The following is an 8,528-nucleotide window of genomic DNA, read 5'->3' on the forward strand; positions in this document are numbered from 1 at the left end:
GGGCAGTTGTCGAGGCAATGTGGGGAAGCAGAGACGCCCACGTCCAATCAACCGCCACACGTCGACCAAGGCCGTAGGCTATTGGGGCCCACGATGCTCCGCACTTGGCCTTTGGCTTCGCCTTGAAGCCAAGCCCGAGCGCGCCTTGGGCCCAGGGGCTACTATCGGCATTCTGGAATTGGGGTCCCCAGACTTGCCTGCCTGCGGCCCACGGCGTGGCTCTGTGAGCGGGCCCGTACGGCCCATCTTCACCAGCAAGGACTCAAGACCCTCGCGAGGGGCCAGGCCTCGCGAGGCGAGCGACACAAGACCTCCTCGGGAGTGGCCTCACCAGGCTGGCTCGCGAGGGGTGGAGAGTTCAAGGCCAGGCGAACCTCATGAGGTTCTAGTGACGTGAGGCATGACGACCAAGGCCAGGCGGGCGCCAGCGCGCACAGTGTCCTTGTTTCATCTTCGGTGCTAAGGAACCAAGCGCAGGCGTGGAGTACCAAGGCGTTAAGCAAAGGTTTCCATATCGGCGCAATGAGACCAAGACTAGAATGATGGAGAGACGGAGGTCACCGTGGAATCCAAGACGGCGTCACCACCAGAGCCTTCTGCAGGCGAAGACTGCTTTTGTCAGGATAAGTTGTACTCGTTGTCCCCTTTCGAATTGGCCATTGTTGGCTCCCTTCCCACTCAATATTTGGGAAGAGGACCAGGGCCTCTATAAATAGGACTAGCCACCACCATAGCCGGGGGGTCAGATCGAGAGGGACCAGAACAACCACAAGTTCACCAAGCACAAGAACACCCCTCCTCATGAGGTTGTTCTTCCCCTTGTACTATTCATACTCAGCCCAAGAGGAAATCCACCACACCACACTGGAGTAGGGTATTACACCACAACGGTGGCCCGAACCAGTATAAATCTTGTGTCCTTTGTGTTGCGAGTTCGTCGAGTTAGTTCGTAAGATCTTAGCTGAGTTAGGGCGTGGATCGGTAGGGGGGAGATCTTCGCACGCACCCCAGTGTTCGAACCTTTAGGGTTTTGCCGGAACCCGTGATCCGACAGCTACATCGTGAGCTATTGATCTACAACATAGTTATGAAAATACTACCAGAACTAAGTTCATGATAAATTAAAGTTCAATTAATCATATTACTTAAGAACTCCTACTTAGATAGACATCCCTCTAGTCATCTAAATGATCACGTGATCCAAATCAACTAAACCATGTCTGATCATCATGTGAGATGGAGTAGTTTTCAATGGTGAACATCATTATGTTGATCATATCTACTATATGATTCACGCTCGACCTTTCGGTCTCCAGTGTTCCGAGGCCATGTCTGCATATGCTAGGCTCGTCAAGTTTAACCCGAGTATTCTGCGTGTGCAAAACTGGCTTGCACCAGTTGTATGTGAACATATATCTTATCACACCTGATCATCACGTGGTGTCTCGGCACGATGAACTGTCGCAACGGTGCATACACAAGGAGAACACCTATACCTTGAAATTTAGTGAGAGATCATCTTATAATGCTACCGCCGAACTAAGCAAAATAAGATGCATAAAGGATAAACAACACATGCAATCAAAATATGTGACATTATATGGCCATGATCATCTTGCGCCTTTGATCTCCATCTCCAGAGTACCATCATGATCTCTATCGTCACCGGCATGACACCATGATCTCCATCATCTTGATCTCTATCAATGTGTCATCACATGGTCGTCTCGCCAACTATTGCTATCACATAGCGGTAAAGTAAAGCAATTATTTGGCGCTTGCATCTTATGCAATAAAGAGACAACCATAAGGCTTCTGCCAGTTGCCGATAACTTTAACAAAACATGATCATCTCATACAATAACTTATGTCTCATCACGTATTGACCATATCACATCACAACAAGCCCTGCAAAAACAAGTTAGACGTCCTCTACTTTGTTGTTGCAAGTTTTACGTGGTTGCTACGGGCCGAGCAAGAACCATTCTTACCTACGCATCAAAAACCAAAACGCGGTATAGTGATTTCTTTTTGATCTTCATAAAGAACCCTATTCATTGAATCCGATTCAACTAAAGTTGGAGAACCTGACACCCACCAGCCATCTGTGTGCGGAACACGTCGGTAGAACCAGTCTCGTGTAAGCGTATGCGTAATGTCGGTATGGGCCGCTTCGTCCAACAATACCGCTGAATCAAGAAACAACTAGTGACGGCAAGCAATATGTATATACCCACGCCCACAACTCCTTTGTCTTCTACTCGTGCATATAACATCTACGCATAAACCTGGCTCAGATGCCACTGTTGGGGAAGGTAGTAATTTAAAAAAATTCCTACGCACACGCAAGATCATGGTGATGCATAGCAATGAGAGGGGAAGAGTGTTGTCCATGTACCCTCGTAGACCGTAAGCAGAAGCATTATGAAAACGCGGTTGATGTAGTCGCACGTCTTCACGATCGACCGGTCCTAGTACCGAAAGTACGGCACCTCTGCGATCTACACACGTTCGGCTCGGTGACGTCCCACGAACTCATGATCTAGCAGAGTGTTGAGGGATAGCTTCATCAGCACGACGGCGTGATGACGGTGATGATGATACTGGAACAGGGCTTCGCCTAAGCATTGCTACGATATGACTGAGGTGGATTATGCTGGAGGGGGGCACCGCACACGGTTGGAAACAATCAACTTGTGTGTCCTAGGGTGCCCCTGCCCCCGTATATAAAGGAGCAAGGGGGGAGGTGGGCCGGCCCTTGGGGCGCGCCAGGAGAGGAGGAGTCCTCCTCCTACTAGGAGTAGGACTCCCCTTTCCTACTCCTACTAGGAGGGGGAAATGAAGGGAGAAGGAAAGGGGGTGCCGCCCCCCTTCCCTAGTCCAATTCGGACCAGAGGGGGAGGGGGCACACGGCCTGCCCTGGCCGGCCCTTCTGTCTCTCCACTAAGGCCCATGTGGCCCATTAGTTCTCCCGGGGGGTTCCGGTAACACTCCGGTACTCCGGTTTTCTCCGAAATCACCCGGAACACTTCCGATGTCTGAATATAGCCGTCCAATATATCAATATTTATGTCTCGACCATTTCAAGACTCCTCGTCATGTCCGTGATCACATCCGGGACTCTGAACTACCTTCGGTACAAAAAAACACATAAACTCATAATACCGATCGTCACCGAACGTTGAGCGTGCGGACCCTATGGGTTCGAGAACTATGTATACATGACCGAGACACGTCTCTGGTCAATAAAAAATAGCGGAACCTGGATGTTCATATTGGCTTCCACACATTCTTCGAAGATCTTTATCGGTCAAACCGCATAACGATATACGTTGTTCCCTTTGTCATCGGCATGTTACTTGCCTGAGATTCGATCATCGGTATCTCAATACCTAGTTCAATATCGTTACCGGCAAGTCTCTTTACTTGTTCCGTAATGCTACTGTTAGGGTTGGGGTCCTGGCAAACCCTTAAGGTTCGAACACTGGGGTGCGCGCGAAGTCTATCCCTCTCAACCGATCTACGCTCTAGCTCACTTGGGTCTCGCGGACAAACTCGACGAACTCACAACACAAATGGACACGGGGTTTATACTGGTTTGGGCCACCGTTGCGGTGTAACACCCTACTCCAGTGTGGTGGTGGTGGATTGCCTCTTGGGCTGATGATGAACAATACAAGGGAAGAACGGCCCCCTGAGGTTGAGGGTTCTTGGGCTCGGTGAGCTTGTGTCTCTCCCCCCTCTCCACTGTGGTGGCGAGTCCTATTTATAGAGGCCCTGGTCCTATTCCCAAATATCGAGCGGGAAGGGAGCCAACAATGGCGGGCTAATTTGAAGGGGGACAGCTAGTACAAGCTATCCTGACAAAAGTAGTCTTCGCGTGCACAAAGTTCTGGTGGTGACGCTGCTCCGGGCTCCACGATGACCTCCGTCTTGCAGTCCTTGGTCTTGGTCTTGTTGCACCGAAATGGCAACCTTTGCCTGATGCCTCGGTACTCTGCAGCTGCGCTTGCCCCCTTTGCACCAAAGAGGAAACAAGCACGATGTGCGCGCTGGCGCCCGCCTGGTGTCGATCGTCACGGCTCACATCAGGAAAGCCTCATGAGGTTCACCCCACCTTGTTATCTCCGCTCCTCGTGAGCCTGCCCAGCTAGGCCACTCCGGAGGAGGTCTTGCGTCGTCCCCCTCACGAGGCTTGGCCCCTCGCGACGGTCCTAAGTGCTTTGTTGGTGAAGATGGGCCGTACGGCCTGCTGGCTCATCCACGCCGTGGGCCGCAGGCAGGCAAGTCTGGGGACCCCCGTTCCCAGAACGCCGATAGTAGCCCCCGGGCCCAAGGTGCGCGCGGTCTTGGCTTCGTGGCGAAGCCAAGGGTCAAGCTCGAAGAGCCGCGGGCCCCAAAATCCTGCGGCCTCGGTTGAGGCGTGGCAGTTGATTGGACGTGGGCGTCTCCGCTTCCCCACGCTGCTTTGGCGACTACATGACTTGACAAGTCACTGCGACATGCAAGAGGAACCATCATTATATGTGATCGTGGGAGATGCCAGTTGGCCTTCTCTTGTTATAAATGGGGAGGGGGCAAAGCCCCCGTTGCCCATCTCTTCCTTGCTTGCTCCCTCCTTCTTGCTCCATTGCTTGCAGTGCCTCCGATGGCGCCTCAAAGGAAGTTCTCTGCCGCCGAGAAGGGAAAGGCCCCTCGCGGGGGCCCTGGTTCCCCGGTGCCCAAGCACGGTCGCGACCGCCCGCGCAAGCACGCTACGACCCCCGCTGCGGCCCACCGTCGACGCAGCGCCACGACACGCGAAGGGGGCCACCCCAACCGTGGCGGTATAGCTGACGGGGGGAGGTGCGCGATGGCGGCGAGGCCTCCCCGCCTGCGCTTCCATGCAGCGGAGGCATCGCCGGAGTTCGTTGTTTGGTCGGAAAACCCGGCCGGCAACTGGCACCAGCTTCCGCGCTTCTTTGTTGATGAGCTGCCGGCCACTGGGCCAGGGGGCTCTGGTTGTAGGCGGATGGTTGCTGCAGCAAGGCCTCCTGGGTCGCGGTCGAGACTTTTGCCGCGGGCAACATAGCCCTGGCCCACGGCTGGCAGACGTTCGCCCGCACGCGCGGCCTGGGCAGGCGGCGCACGCTCCATTTCAAGTATGACGGCAGGTTGGCCCTCTTCATGAGGGTGTTCGGGGAAGATGGTCGTCGCGCCGGATGCTGCCCCGAGACGAACGACGGCGAGGAGGTGCTTGGCCTTGACGACGATTGTGATGAGGGTGAGGGCGAGCCTGCCGTCAGTGGCGACCGCATCTCCTCCAGTTATGGCGGCTCTCCCTCCTGCGACAGCTCCAGCAGGAGTGGCTACGATCAGCCATTGTGCCGCCGCGCTCGCTTCGAAGGAGGCAGCGGGTCATCTCGTCGCCACGCCTCCGTGAAGTGCGAGGAGGGGTCCGTCTAGGCTTGGGCGCTGCTAAGGGCCTGCCCCCGCTGATTGTTGAAACACCGTCTTGTTTGGTTTTCCCTTTCTTTCCCTGCACCAGAAAATGAAACCAGTATGGGCCCAGAGGGGCGTGTATCGAACTATGGTTCTTGGTTAATGCAACATGCGAGTTATTCCCATGCCATGCGATTATTTTGCGAAGAGATAACCTAACCTGGCGTGTTTGGGACGCCCCTTCCTTCACGAGATATCTATGTTTGCTCAGGAACTGCAAAAAATTGTTAGGGGGTGCGCTAGGGGATTTTGCCGTTTACCCGAACCTTGACTTAGCGCTTTGCATCGCGGTACCCGAGGGGCACGGATTTGGGAGAGTTGCGCCAGCTTCCAGGCTCGAACGAGGGTGACACGCGAGAAGGCAGAGAGAAGGGAAAGCTCACGAGGGTACCTGCCTGCCTAGCCCCCTCGCGAGGTATGCAAGAGAGAGAAAGATCACGAGTAAACCAAAGCCGAAAAAACGCGGTAAAAGGCGAAGGAACCAAATCAGCAAGGAACGCCAAAGGCAAACTCGATTAAGGAAAAGCAAGCCAACTACGGAAAGCAAATGAAAAGCCGCGTCCGCACCTAATCTAGTCTTTGAGTCTTCTCACCAGCGCGGAGCTAAGTACTGTCCACTAGGCGTGGGAGGGAGCCCAGGGCCTGAGGCCGGCGCTCCTGAGACTCTGGGGCATGTACAGCCCCAACTCATTATTACGTGAGAGTGTCACGGGCGGCTATTCTTCACAGGCACTGGGCCTTGCTTCACAGGCTCTGGGCCTTGCTTCTCAGGCTCTGGGCCTTGCTTCTCAGGCTCTAGGCCTTGCTTCTCAGGCTCTAGACCTTGCTTCTCAGGCTCTGGGCCTTGCTTCATGGGTAGAACTTCCAGAGGTGCTAGATGTTCCTGGTGTTTTGGATGGGTGTCCCCTCTTGCGTCTCCAAGCGCACGACGCTAGGCTTGGCGATGTGAACGACCATGAACGGGCCCTCCCACATGGGTGAGAGCTTGTGCAAGCCTTCCCTGGAAAGAACCCGCCTCAGGACCAGGTCACCCGCCTCGAGCGTCCTGGAGCGAATGTTGCGGCAGTGGTAGTGCCGCAGCGCTTGCTGGTACCTTGCCGCCCTTAATGCAGCCTCGCGACGTCGTTCCTCCCCCATCACGAGATCCATCCCCCGCATGGCGTCCTGCTGCATTTCGTCAAACGCCAAGACCCGTGCGGAGCGATGCCTAACCTCATGAGGGAGGATTGCTTCAGCTCCGTAGATGAGGAAGAACGGAGTCTCGCCCGTTGGCTTGGTGGTGGTGGTGCGGATGGACCACAACATGGACTGGAGCTCGTCGTGCCAGCCCCTGCCGCAGGCCTCCAGCTTCTTCTTGAAGGTCCTGGTCTTGAGGCCCCTCAGGACCTCTGCGTTGGCGCGCTCGGCCTGACCATTGCTCCTAGGGTGGGCTACCGAAGCGTAGCAGATCTGCGTTCCAAGGTTAGCACAGTAGGTTTTAAAGAGGTACTAGTGAACTGCGAGCCGTTATCTGTGATGATGCGGTTGGGGACCCCGAAGCGGCTCATGAGGCCCTTGATGAACTTGATGGCATAGCCAGCTAGAATGGTGCGGACGGCTTCCACCTCTGCCCACTTAGTGAACTTATCGATGGCGACATAGAGATAGCGGTAGTCCCCTGGCGCTCGTGGGAACGGGCCTAGGATGTCCAGCCCCCATACCGCGAACGGACACGTGAGCGGGATGGTTTGGAGGCCCTGAGCAGGCTGATGGATTTTCTTGGCATGGAATTGGCAAGCTTCGCAGGACTTCACCAGCTCGGCTGCATCGTTAAGTGTTGTAGGCCAATAGAATCCGCTGCGGAAGGCCTTGCCGACGAGGGTCCGTGATGACGAGTGATGTCCACAGTCCCTGCCGTGTATGTCAGTCAGCAGCTCCCTCCCTTGATCACTGGAGATGCAGCACAGCGTGACGTCGTTCGATCGTTTCCTGTACAATTCGCCGTCTTGAATGCAGTATGTCGTGGCCTGTCAGGACACGCGCTCCACATCCTCTTCTTTCTCCGGCAGTGTCCCGTGCATCAGGTACTCCCTGAACTCCTTGGTCCAGCACTCCCCCTGGGGCTCGAACGCCAAGAGCAGCTGAGCTCCTGAGGTCGGGCTGCAATCTGGGGCTCCTGAGACCGGGGGTTGAGGAAGCTCTTCCCGAGGCTGAGTCGTGCTTGGAAGAAGCCATGTTTTGAAGACGCCGGGCTCCTACGGTTGCCGCTTGGATGCTCTCTTGGCGATGTCGTCGGCTTCCTTGTTGGTGCCCCGGGGCATGTGCTGCAGCTCCAAGCCTGCGAACTGCTTCTCCATTTTGCGCACCTCAGCAAGGTAGGCCTCCATGTGCTCATCCTTTGGCTCGTACACTTTGTTGGAGAAGTTGACGAGGAGCTGCGAGTCGCCCTTGAAGGTAAGGCGTCTCACCCCCATAGCCGCCGCAGCCTTTAGGCCGACTATGAGGCCCTCGTATTCAACGATATTGTTAGAGACCTTCTCGCCGTGCTGAAAGCAGAGCTGCACGGCGTAGCAAAGCTTGTCTTGGGTGGGCGAGATGAGCACTGCTCCAGCCCCCGCGCCCTGGTGCGCAAAGGCGCCGTCAAAATACATGACCCAGCCGTTTGGCGCCTCACTTCCTGGGGAAGTGGACCGGTCTTCTCCGTCCTCAAGAGCCGGGGCATCTGTCCATTCTGCCACAAAATCGGCAAGTGCGGCTCCCTTGATGACCCTGGTGGTGCTAAACTCCAGATGAAATGCTTGCAGCTCGATGTTCCATTCAGAGACCCTTCCGTCTGAGTTTGGGCTCCTGAGTATCCTCTCCAACGGGTAAGACGAGACGACCTTGATGGGGTTGAAAGTGGAATAACACCTAGGTGGTTTTGGTAATTCCTAACAACATATAGCTCATTGAGCTAATGCTATTTCAAGATTAATATCTCAGGAAAGCTCAATGATTGGCATGGCATGGATGAGAAAAGTGGACCCCTCAAAATGCTAAGGACAAAGGATTGGCTCAAGCTCAAAGCT

The sequence above is a fragment of the Triticum urartu genome, chromosome 1A (genome assembly GCF_056163025.1).
Source record: "Triticum urartu cultivar PI428250 chromosome 1A, HENAU_Tu73, whole genome shotgun sequence".
Lineage (NCBI taxonomy): Eukaryota > Viridiplantae > Streptophyta > Magnoliopsida > Poales > Poaceae > Triticum > Triticum urartu.